General features: G+C 40.6%; 1 protein-coding gene across 4 annotated transcripts in view; it reads right to left on the bottom strand.

Moving 5' to 3' along the window:
• Positions 1-12,096, bottom strand: part of pxylp1 (2-phosphoxylose phosphatase 1) — a 167,101-nt gene that overhangs the window by 67,998 nt on the left and 87,007 nt on the right. Inside the window, exon 1 of one of the 4 annotated variants that reach the window (XM_043702043.1) lies at positions 2,449-2,453. The exons of the other annotated variants lie outside the window; for them this stretch is intronic. The gene's annotated coding sequence lies outside the window, so the exon portion shown is untranslated. Of the gene's footprint in view, positions 1-2,448; positions 2,454-12,096 lie in introns of those variants that run through there. 4 annotated transcript variants of the gene reach the window in all.

Raw genomic sequence — 12,096 nt, 5'->3', positions numbered from 1 at the left:
CTATTTGGACAGGTCTTCACTAGATGGGTGACAGTGGAGGTTAGGAAAGGTCAAAGTTTCTCAACTGCTTTGGCTTCCACTCGCATGGTTCCCACTAGGATTTAAAATCTGTGTTTCATTTAAATTGAGAGCTAGGAATTAGGAATTTGATTATACAGGGTATTGGAGAGGCCACTTTTGGAATACTGCATGCAATTCTGGTCTCCCCGCTATAGGAAGAGTACTGTAAAACTTGAGAGAGTTCAGAAAAGATTTACAAAGGTGTTGCCAGGGTTTGACCCAAATGGAGAGGGTGAATAGGCTGTTTTCCCCGGAGCGTCAGAGGCTGAGGTGCCCCTGTAGAGGTTTATAAAATCATGAGGGGCATGAATAGGGTGAATGGACAGGGTGTTTGTCCTGGGTTGGGGGAGTCCAAAACGAGAGGATATAGGTTTAAGGTGAGAGAGGCAAGATTCAAAAGGGATCTAAGGGGCATCTTTTTCACACAGAGGATGGTGGGCATATGGCATGAGCTGTCGGAGGAAGTGGTGGAGGCTGGTACAATTAAAAAGCATCTGGATGGATAATTGAATAGGAAGGGTTCAGAAGGATATGGACCAAATGTTAGCAAATGGGACTAGATTAATTTAGGATAACTAGTCAGCATGGATGAGTTGGACCAAAGAATCTGTTTCCTTGCTGTACTTCTCTATGACTCTGCATCTAAAGTACACTGTGCACTTGTTGATTCCTGCTCCAATATTCATATTACAACTGTATTAGTTTCTTGAACTTAAAATTACACCTGACAGTATTAGGAAATGATTATTTGTGCGGATGATTATATTCTCCCTGCAAGGTAGGAGAGTAACTTCAGTCTGTGTCCATTCCAAGATGCTCTTTTCTTTATTTTAAAAGAGGCACTTGCTTTTCAAAAAGTAGTAAGTGAAAGGGATTTCATAAGCTTAGTTTAATATCCAAAGCTGTGATTTTACAGTCAAGCTAACGTTTCCAAAGAGTTGAATGTTCACGCAGTATATTGCCACTCTGCTGGTTCTGACTGGGTTGTGGTGGGGTGGTGTTGGGTCTCAGTTGAGAGGCTTGTGACTTAAGTATTTGGTCATTTGAATAGCTACTCAAGAGTTGGCTGTGGGTTTAACGTACCTAACTTTTTAAAAACATAATTAGGACAAATTGTAAAACACACAAATAGTCATGATGTTAAGTCAAGAAACATAACAGCGAAGTCTTTTTCTAACTCTCTGCAGAAAATGTATTAAAATGGAAGTTTTGAATAGTATTCTTTTCAAAAGTAAGTGCTACGTCATTTCAATTAAGATCTGATCTTAATGCATTTATTGCCAATTAATTTTTACAAGTAACAGTCCAGTGATTTGGTGTGTCTATATGCTGAAGAGATGACGGAGATTATGGGCTGATTCTTACATTTTTGGCAAACTGTCAGTTTTGGAGAAAGTGAGGACTGCAGATGCTGGAGATCAGAGCTTAAAAATGTGTTGCTGGAAAAGCGCAGCAGGTCAGGCAGCATCAAAGGAGAAGGAGAATCGCGTTTCTGACGATGCTGCCTGACCTGCTGCACTTTTCCAGCAACATATTTTTAAAAACTGTCAGTTTTAGATTAGATTAGATTACTTACAGTGTGGAAACAGGCCCTTCGGCCCAACAAGTCCACACCGACCCGCCGAAGCGCACCCACCCAGACCCATTCCCCTACATTTACCCCTGCACCTAACACTACAGGCAATTTAGCGTGGCCAATTCACCTAACCTGCAAATTTTTGGAGTGTGGGAGGAAACCGGAGCACCCGGAGGAAACCCACGCAGACACGGGGAGAATGTGGTCGCCTGAGGCGGGAATTGAACCCGGGTCTCTGGCGCTGTGAGGCAGCAGTGCTAACCACTGTGCCACCGTGCCGCCCACAAGTTTTGTCAAGTTTCATGGTGGGGTGGTCTGGCACATTACCAAACTGAACTCATTAACTATCTACTCCGCCCCAATGGTGTACAACCCAGCAGCTGGCACATTACCAAACTGAAGATTTCTCCTGGCACATTACCAAACTGAACTCATTAACTATCTACTCCGCCCCAGCAGCTTCCATCCCCATTCTACAACTCACCATTTCTGGAAAACATTGCCACTGCCTGAAAATGACTGGCATCCCTGGCAGTGATGTCATTTTTAAAAGTCTGTTTGCACATGTGAACAAGTACTGTTAGTCCAGAGCTGCCCTGCGCATTTCCTGACATTTTCCTTGGACATGGCAGAGAAGGGAATATTGACACCATAAATCTGGACCATTGACCAGAGATGTCCTGAAGAATGGAGTGGTGAAGAGATGGTAGACTCTCTTCCCCCCAGGAACAGCAGTAAAGGCCATGATATCAGACTGTGCTAGACTGGTTCCATCTGGATCAATGCAGTCTCAGCTGTCCGAAAGAATGCACAGAATTGTAGGAAGAAGGTTACTTCTCCATTCTACCAGCATATGGGCTACTACCTCTCTCTGATACTTCACACTCGCTATCTCTGTTATTGTAATCACCGCTCACCAAGACTCATTATTGTCAGCAACATCTTGCCCCACTCCAACCCCTAACAGCACTAACCCGTTAGGCACTCTGCATGCCTACTCACTCACTTGGGAGACTTTCCCATTTGCAGCAAAAGTAATAGCTTTACCACCCACTTTCATCTCCCTTAATCCTCCCTCTTTCTTAATTCAGGAGAAAATGGCCCATAATAGGACAGAAAGAGTTAAGACTGGTGGTGGGCTGCCTACATTCGACTCCTCATCCCTGATGATAAAATCCAGATCTTGACCAACCATGTCCAATCCCCTAGGCTGGTCTCAGAGGCAGCCCTCACTTATTGTTCCTGGATCTCTTAAGCAAAGGCTATGTCCATTGACTTGATTGAAGCTTGCTGACAAACAAGGACAATTTCCTGGCTTTGTGTCTGCCCTAAATGCCATGGCAAGACAGCAGCGCTTTCAGCTAATATTTCTGGCTGAAGGCAAGGCACAAAAAGGCAAGGCAGAAATGCTCAAGGTAGGCTCAAAGTTAATGAGCACAAAGAAAGAAAGCAAACAGCTTGGAGATGCATCCTGGTCCAATCGATGAACTGAATACAAGTCCCTGAGCATACAACATCCTTGCTGCAGCATTACATGACAGTTGCCAGTGCAGCATCAAGGTTCAGAAAACTCCTTTAAGTGGATCAAAGATGTGCTATGAGGATCCTTAGAGGCTGGCAAATGGCAGATACTAAGGTTGATGGATGTGGCGTGTGTATGGCCTCTGTCCATGCGGAATGCACTAAGATGTTGGTGCCTGGTGTTCAACAGTGAGGTTCTTGAGTAAGCAGTGAGCTGAAATCAATGGGTACCTGCTCTGCCTTTCTTAGTAAGGATTTTTGATGTCCAGTTTGCTCATGACAGGCGGTAGAATGGAAAGCTGCATATGAATGAGGCAAGATCTGCACTTTATAAAGGAAGTTAATTAGCAACAATCCTCTCAATTTGCAAGTTGACACTGTTGAGTGAAAATCTTGCCTTGACACCTGGAACTCAGTTAACAAATGCAATAAGTTGTTTCTGAAATCAGGTGAGGTCTTGCTGTACTTGGTGCACAATTCTGCCACATTGTGCCCCATAGCCTATGTCCTTTAGGCCCCATAAGATTTTACCCATTATTCTGTGAGAGTCAAACTCTTTTGATTCAAATAGAATTGTTCAGTAATTAATTGCTTTACTTCATGGAACACTATTCATACTTTTCATCAAGCTGCTCTACAGATTTTCACAACTGACCCAACTGTGCAAAGATTGGGATGTTTAAACATCCATAGTTAACATGGATGGATTTCAAAGGTAGTTTTACTCCAGGAACTTGATACATTAATGCAACGTTATGATCTGCAGAGTTGAGGGAAATTAGTAAAATACATTCATTGTGCTGAAGACAACTTTTAGTGGATCAAACATCCTCTGCAATTACTTAGAAATTATAGCGATATCTGTAGAAAGCTTAAACTGAACAAAACTCTTGTCCCCCTGTCCCCACTGGAGAACTCACTGCACATTTTCACCCAGGACTTCTCATTCTGGCAGCAGCACCTCTTATGGTATTAGGTGTTGTATTCAGTAAGCTCTGTGACAGTGTCCCTGCCTCTGGGCCAGGAGATCAGATTCAAGTCCCATCTGTTCCAGTGGTGCATAATAATATCCCTAAACATGTTGATTAGAGTTGAAGAGAGTTGGATCAAATCAGTGTTAGGAAATTAACAGTGTAAGATTTCCAAGGAAAGTATCCCCATAAAGCCCCACACATCTGCCCCTGCCTCTGAGGCTTAAGTCAACATAAGAGATTTTCACACTGAGTCCCACAAATCAACCCATCAGAAGGTTAAACTTCCTGAGCAATCACAGCACATGTACATGCACCAGATGCTCTTGCAACTTCCCAACGTGCAACAAAGATTTAAGTCCAGATGTTGTCACTCTAAACGTGGGAAAATTCAGACTAATGTTTGCCAATTAAAACAAATAAAAATATATTCAGCAAAAATGTATTTTCAAACAATATTCTGTGCATAATATGGGATAGTTAACATTCCAGCAATATTTCATCATACAAATATTAATTAGATACAGAAAGAAATTGTTCCTAATGCTTAATAGCTGTGGCTAATGCTTAATAGAACAAGTTGTTCTCCAGCCATTACCAGTTCATAGCAAATACAGCAAGTAGTAGTGAGTAATTTTACTGTTGCTTTACCTGTTCAGTGACGCTTATTGCCCAATCACATTGGGTTTTGCAAACTACATCATAATGTGACCCAGTTATAAATTTGGCCACTTCTTATGCTAGTTCAAACAACCTCCAGTCAAACAAAAGCTTTTTTGGTGCCCTTGATATATATGTGAATAGATATAATCCTGCACTGGAAACAGGGTCACACTACCATATCCGATTATTGTGGGCCCATGCTATTTCATCAGAGAAAATTCACAACTTTTATAAATTGAAGAAATAAGAAAAATGCAATTTTGAAATGTGCTGTTTCGTGAACAAAATCAGGTGTTCAACAGTAAGAATTCTGATAAAGGTCACTGACCTGAAATATTAACCCCCTTTCTCTCTCCACAAGTGGTGCCAAACCTGGAGACCATTTCTAGCATTTTCTGTTTTTATTAACTAAGGGTCTGATAGGATCAGGCACATCAGACTAAACATGCAAATATATGGCTATCTACACAACTAACATGACTACTTGAACAGTAAGTTCTCCAGTGGGGACAGGGGGACAAAAGAGTTTTTCAGTTTAAGCTTTCTACAGATATTGTTATAATTTCTAAGTAACTGCCGAGGATGTTTGATCCACTAAAAGGTGTCTTCAGCACAATGAATGTATTTTACTAATTTCCCTCAACTCTGCAGATCATAACTTGCTCCCCCAGCTGTGAGTTTCAAGAGATCATTGCCACCTATGACTAAATGGTCACTAAAAGATCCATTAATATTTTTTGTCCTGAAATGTGATGTAATTAAATGCATTCAAATATCTCATTCCAATTGGCATTTCAATTCCATTCTATTAAGACAAGTTACATCATCACTGTTACTGTTCACTGTCGAATTTCAATAAGCTCAATTTTGGAATCCAAACTATAAACAAAATTTGTTGGAGTGATGTTACCAAACGAATAATATAGCTTTTTATTTTCCTAATTCTGTAGTTAGTGCTGTATGTAACAATGAAGATGGAAGTACTGGGAATTGTTGATTCATTATTAGCTTCATTTCAATAAGTGCCAGATAGGACAATGCATTCCACCATTAGGCGAGGTTGATAGAGTTATGCATGCCCCTGACTTGACCAATGCTTGTACAGTTTAGCTTGATCTTTCCCTTACCTATTGCCCAATCAATTCTAGCAAGTCAATGGATCAGACCAAAGCTCTGCAATGGTGGACAATTAATTCCATTGATCTCCGTTCTCATTAATGGCAAAGCCCAGCACTTGAATACAGAAAACAAGACTATTCAGTGTTTACAATTATGTATAGCCTGTAGTGCCAAGTGCATGACACTTCTCAACCACCGACTGAGGAAACAGTCATCATAAAATGTCAGTCTTCAACTGATTAATGATATTCCACAGCAATTCAAAACATAATGGAGTGGGCACAGCAAGGGGCTATAGTCCTTTGACAATATTCCAGCTGTAGTACAGAAGACCTATATTCCAGACCTGGCCAAGCACCTGGCCAAGCAGCTCCAATAGAGCTACAGAGGTTGCATCCATATGGAAAAAAAATGGAATGCTGCCCAGATATGTCCTGTCCACAAAAAGCAAGATATATCCTACTAACTCATTGTACTGTCAGCTTACTCTCAATAATCAAATTGATGGGAAGACTTATCAGTAGCGGTGCCAAGTACCATTTCCTAATCAAGAACTGGTCACCAGCACTCAGTGTGGGATCATTTTCGTCATAGTGCCCCAATGTCATCATAATGTACAATGATACCAACCACACTGTTGGTACAACCGTAACTCTGAATGAAAAAATATTAAAGAAACAGTAAAAATAGAACACAGATAGTAGATTCACTATATATGAGTGCACTGTGGGTATTAGATACTCTTGCCCCTGTTGTTTGCTGCACAATAGATTTTCTGGAAATCGAGAACGTGTCATTAAATACACTGCCAAATGATTAACAGCACAAAGTGGTTGATAGTTGTAAACACACACATAGCTATACTTGTTATATTAGTATAGTTCACATTTTAACAGGAACCGGTTTCGTTTTTTCTAGTTTCTATTTGCATATAAGAGCACATTATATGAACTTGCATTTGCAACTAAGAGCTTTGTGCATCAGAGGAGTAGATTGAGAATGTAGGCATGCAGAGCAGTGTGACTCTTTGGATTTTCTGTCAATTAAAGTTAATAAATGGAAAATCCTGTGGGGCCCAGGGACACCAAGCTCTGTATTAAGAAACTAAGTTTATTGTACCTCCCTTATGGTGGCTCACCATTAATTTAAAACCAGTCGATAACAAAGCCTGCAGACGATTTGCTTCACTGATAGGTGATCCGCTACATACAGAGCTCAAACTAATTGTATTTTCTTTACAATTGGTTATTGGATTCAGTGGTCAATTTACAATGAAAGCAAGGACTGAGAGTCATAACTGAATAATTCTCCCATGACCTGTAAGTGTGTGTGTGAATAGAATAGTTTGTTATATTATTAACAAGCATTCCCTAATTGAGGTAATAACTGCCAAATATTATAAAGGATAACAAACACAGCCCTATAAACATCTTTAAAGTCAAAAGAAAATCTGCTGCCAGGTCAAACGCAAGCAGGCTAAAAGTAATAGCTTTATTTACAGGCAAATATGGAGTTGTTAGGCAAGGCAAAATAAACACAAAGATAACATTGACCCAAAAGGAGATACAAAACCCTTTAGTAGAACAGTGTTTCTTTTAGATTTAACCTCAATGAGTCTTCAGTATGAAGTTCTGGATGATGAGATCAGAGCTTGAGCCTGGGTAAGTGAGTATATACTTTTAAATCAACCTTGTAAGATGTGCTATGACAAACATCTGGAGCAAGTGAGACATAAACCCCAGTCTTCAGAATCAGAGATAAAGACACTACCACTGGACCATAAGAACTCCATGGGTATGATGAATTGCAGATCAATAATCACCTGGATTTTGTATGGGATCTCTTTTGACAAGTTGTCAATATTTGTCATCCATAGTCTTCTGAAAGTGTTAGCAACTTTGAATTTATGCAATGATTAGTACAGAAACCCTAAATTTGTAGTGTGTCATTCATCAGTCGACCACCACTGCTCATCAGAGAGCCTTCTATTGGCATATTGCTGTTAGAAAGCCCATAAAAAGTTAAGCTTGTTCAATCTGGACTCGATTGGGAGCAATTTGTCCACTACCATAGCTACGTAACAACCCGGCCTTGAAAATGTAATTTTATTTTTGTTAAGTGTTGCTATGTTCTTCTGTTATGGTTAATTACTAGATATTTTTAAATAAATTTTTAAAAACATTTTCTCACATTAGCCGCCATATTTTCCAGCTCTCCATTGGTCAAAATCATACTTGGCACATAAGATGATTGTTGAGGAGATCAGTTATCTAAGTTCCAGATACTCTACAGAAGTTCCTCAGGATAATGAGCCATCTTCAGCTACTTGATCATTCCATCATAAGATCAGAAATGGAATGTACACAGATGATTGCACAATGTTCAGCACTATTTGCGACTCCTCAGATACTGAAAATGTCCGTGTCCAAATACAGAAGATCTGGACAATAATCAAAGTTTTGGCTGTCAAGTGGCAAGCCACATTCATACCACAAAAATGCCAGGAAATGACTATCTCCAAAAGACAGAATCTAACCATGTTCCATCAGCATTCAATGGCATTACCATCACTGAATCCATCACAATGAATGTCTTGAGATATACCATTAACCAGAAACTGAATGGAACTAACCATTTAACTCAGTGGCTACAAGAATAGGTCAGAGACTAGGAACTTCAACTAGTAATGCACCTCCTGACTCCCCAAAGTCTGTCCACTATCTACAATGCACAAATGAGGATTGTGATGGAATACTTCTGGCTTGCCTGGATGGGTGCAGCTCCAAAAACACTCAAAGAGCTTGACATCATCCAGGACTAAGCAGCCCACTTGATTGACACGACATTCACTCTCTCCACCACCAGCACTCATTGGTAGCAGTGTGTACTATCTACAAGACGCACTGCAGAAATTCACCAAAAATCCTTAGACAGCACCTTCTAAACCCATAACCACTTCCATCCAGCAGAATAAGGGCAGCAGATAATGGAACACCACCACCTGCAACTTTCCCTCAGAATTATTCAGTAACCTGACTTAGAATATATTGCTGCCCCTTTAGTGGTTCCTGGTTCAAAGTCTTGTAAGATGTCCCCTGACAGAGTTGCGGGTCCATACACAGCACGTGGAGTGCAACAGTTGAAGAAGGCAGCTCACCACCACCTTCTCAATGGCAACTATGGACTGGTAATAAATGCTGGCCTAGCCATTGTTGCCCATGACTCAGAACATATTTTAGCATTACTCCTTGTGTCTGCTCCCATTTTTATTTTGCTCCATATTAATTGTTTTATAAATATGTTGCGATTTCAGCATTTCTGCTTTCCTGGCTTCCGAGAATTCTTTAACAAGATTGGCTGCTAGGACACTGCAGACCTGTGCTGGGAATTCCCATTAATGCAGGCTATAATTCTCTCACGAGACAAATGAATAAAGTTCTTATTGGAGAGATTGTGAGATCACTTAGTGAGGCATCCCTGGAGTCAGTACAAACACCTTTGCTTTGGCACTGACCACAAAATCTAGGCTCGTGTCTTCCACCTTGTAATGGGGACAGCTCTTTTCCTCTTTTGATCATCCTTCCCCAACAAATGGGGTCTTGGCTGACATTTATTAATAGCAAATCAAATTGGGAACATTCAGCCACTATTCTTGAATGATCTTTGTTTTCTTCCTTAGATATGAAATAAGGCCATCTAAATGAACAACCTTTTCATTATAGTACAATTATTTTTAATCAACCTGTTCTGACAAAACTCCAGGACAGTTGGGAATTGAACCCAGATCTTCTAACCCAGAGGGTAGACACTAGCACTGCACCACAAGATCCTCTCGTTCGTTTTAAAATATTCATAAAAACAATTTAGTTTCCTGGTGCTAACTAATTTCTGAATGGATATATTGACACAAATAGTATAGGACAGAGTTAGAAATCACACAACATCAGGTTTATTTGAAAGCACTAGCTTTCGGAGCACTGCTCCTTCATCAGGTGTTTATGGAATAGAAGATCGTAAGACACAGAATTTATAGCAAAGGATTACAGTGTCATACAGTGATACATTGAACAAACCCAGATTGTTAAGTCTTTCATCTTTTAGAACACAGGTTTCGATTTTGATTTCGGTTTTGATTTTAGCATTTCTGCTTTCCTGGCTTCTGAGAATTCTTTAATAAGATTGGCTGCTAGGACACTGCAGACCTGCGCTGGGAAAGTTCTTGTTGGAGAGATTGTGAGATCACTTAGAATCAAAACCTGCATTCTAAAAGATGAAAGACTTAGCAATCCAGGTTTGTTCAATATATCACTGTATCATACTGTAATCTTTTGCTATAAATTCTGTGTCTTATGATTTTATACTCCATAACCACATGATGAAGGAACATCACTCCAAAAGCCAGTACTTCAGAATAAACCTGTTTGACTATAACCTGGTGTTGCATGATTTCTAACCTGCCCCATCCCAGTCCAACATCGTATCCTCCACATCAATACAGGATAGTATTTCACGTTGAATATAAGGAGTAGATCTTATAATTACCAAGTACATAACCCTGAAAACTTGTACATGGATTGTACAATTAACACAGTCATTTTTTCCTGACGTAGGCAATACACAAACTTCACACTATCACCTCGTTAACATGCTTGCAGCAAACAGACATTGCTAAGTGCACTGTTGAGTATCTGCATAGCTGAGCGAGGGTTCAAGTTCATACATCACTTATAGTCATCCTGCATTTCTTCAAAGACATTGAAAAAGGGGAGTATGCTGGCTGTAGCAGATGCTGGAAGTGGCTGGAAAAGGAGGAGCGGGAAAAATATTGAGTAAGTGAACATGCAAATCACAAACAGAGACCTCCAAAGCTCAACATAGCACTAGAGAACTTGGTGTAAGAGCTAGGCAAGTGGATAGAGATCCATTTTTCACAGGGGGACGTGCTGACACTCCCAGATTAATAGTGGCATGCCCAGAATCTGAAAAGTTCAATGGCATCAAGCTATTGGCCAAGGTCAGCAAAGGCATCTTTCCATGCTACACTGTCAAAAATGAATCTCTAGCCTCACACACTGTGAAATGAACAAACACACCCACCGCTTCACTTCCCTGACAATCAACTCCATCAATCATGACTCATACTTCACATTTAACAGTTCTGTAAACCGCACATCCACATCTTGTAGCTTGCACATACTGCCAGCCATTCAAACATATTACTCAAATACATTACATCACATTCTCTCAAGAGATATTTCTTCGCAACCTGCTCAGAGATGTTATTACACAGCTCTGAAGCAGGCTTCATGGCTTACTGACACTACCACTGCACCACAAGAGTCCTATATTCACTGATATCCTACAAGGAAGAGGCAAGTATAAGGGAGCTTCAACTGGGGGCTGCAAGAACTAGAACACAGGAAACAGGAATGGCTAATGCCCTCATCCCCATGCAAATGATGGTGATCACCATCACTGCAATGAGGCGATAGCCAAACCAGAGATGCCTATTGTAGATGACAGTTTGTAAGTACCTAAACCTCGTCTTTACTTCCCATTTCTTCCTCATCCCATAATCCAATTTGATTTTGAATCTATACTTTAACCACTCCTCACCGCAACTTAATCCATTTACTTTCCTTCTCCCAGAAACTAAGAACTTCAGTCTGGCTAGGCAGTGGTGCAGGAGCAAGAAACAGAAAAGGAAATGGAAGGAAGTACTGATGAAGTAGATGCATCATCACTGAATCTCATGTTGGCAGCGACCAGTTCTGACGCTGTCACGCACATAACTCGGAGGGGAGAGCAGAGGAAAGATCTTCATTTGGTGAGATACTAGGTATGAGTGGGCTGCGGCCAGAACACAGGCAGAAGTTTGCACAGTTAGCAGCTTCTTAGTGAACTAGGTAGTTAGATGAGTTCTGCTACAAAGGATTATATTGCTGTATATCTTTCTTTCATTCTGTGTTATTGGCCCTCAACATAAACTCCATAGCCTTACAAATAATTTGCCCATTTTCTAGAAACTGTTTCAGGCTGAAGTGGACTGTTCACAGCATGGAGGTTCCATTCAACTCCAAGTTAAACTTTAAACCTTATATAGTCTCCATTGCAAAGTCTGCCTGCAACCATGGACAGCAGCGGCTCAAGATCACTGACACCTTCTCAAGGGCAACTAAGACAGGC

Source organism: Chiloscyllium plagiosum, chromosome 13, assembly GCF_004010195.1.
Source record: "Chiloscyllium plagiosum isolate BGI_BamShark_2017 chromosome 13, ASM401019v2, whole genome shotgun sequence".
In the NCBI taxonomy this organism is placed as follows: domain Eukaryota; kingdom Metazoa; phylum Chordata; class Chondrichthyes; order Orectolobiformes; family Hemiscylliidae; genus Chiloscyllium; species Chiloscyllium plagiosum.
This window is presented reverse-complemented; position numbering and strand designations above follow the sequence as displayed.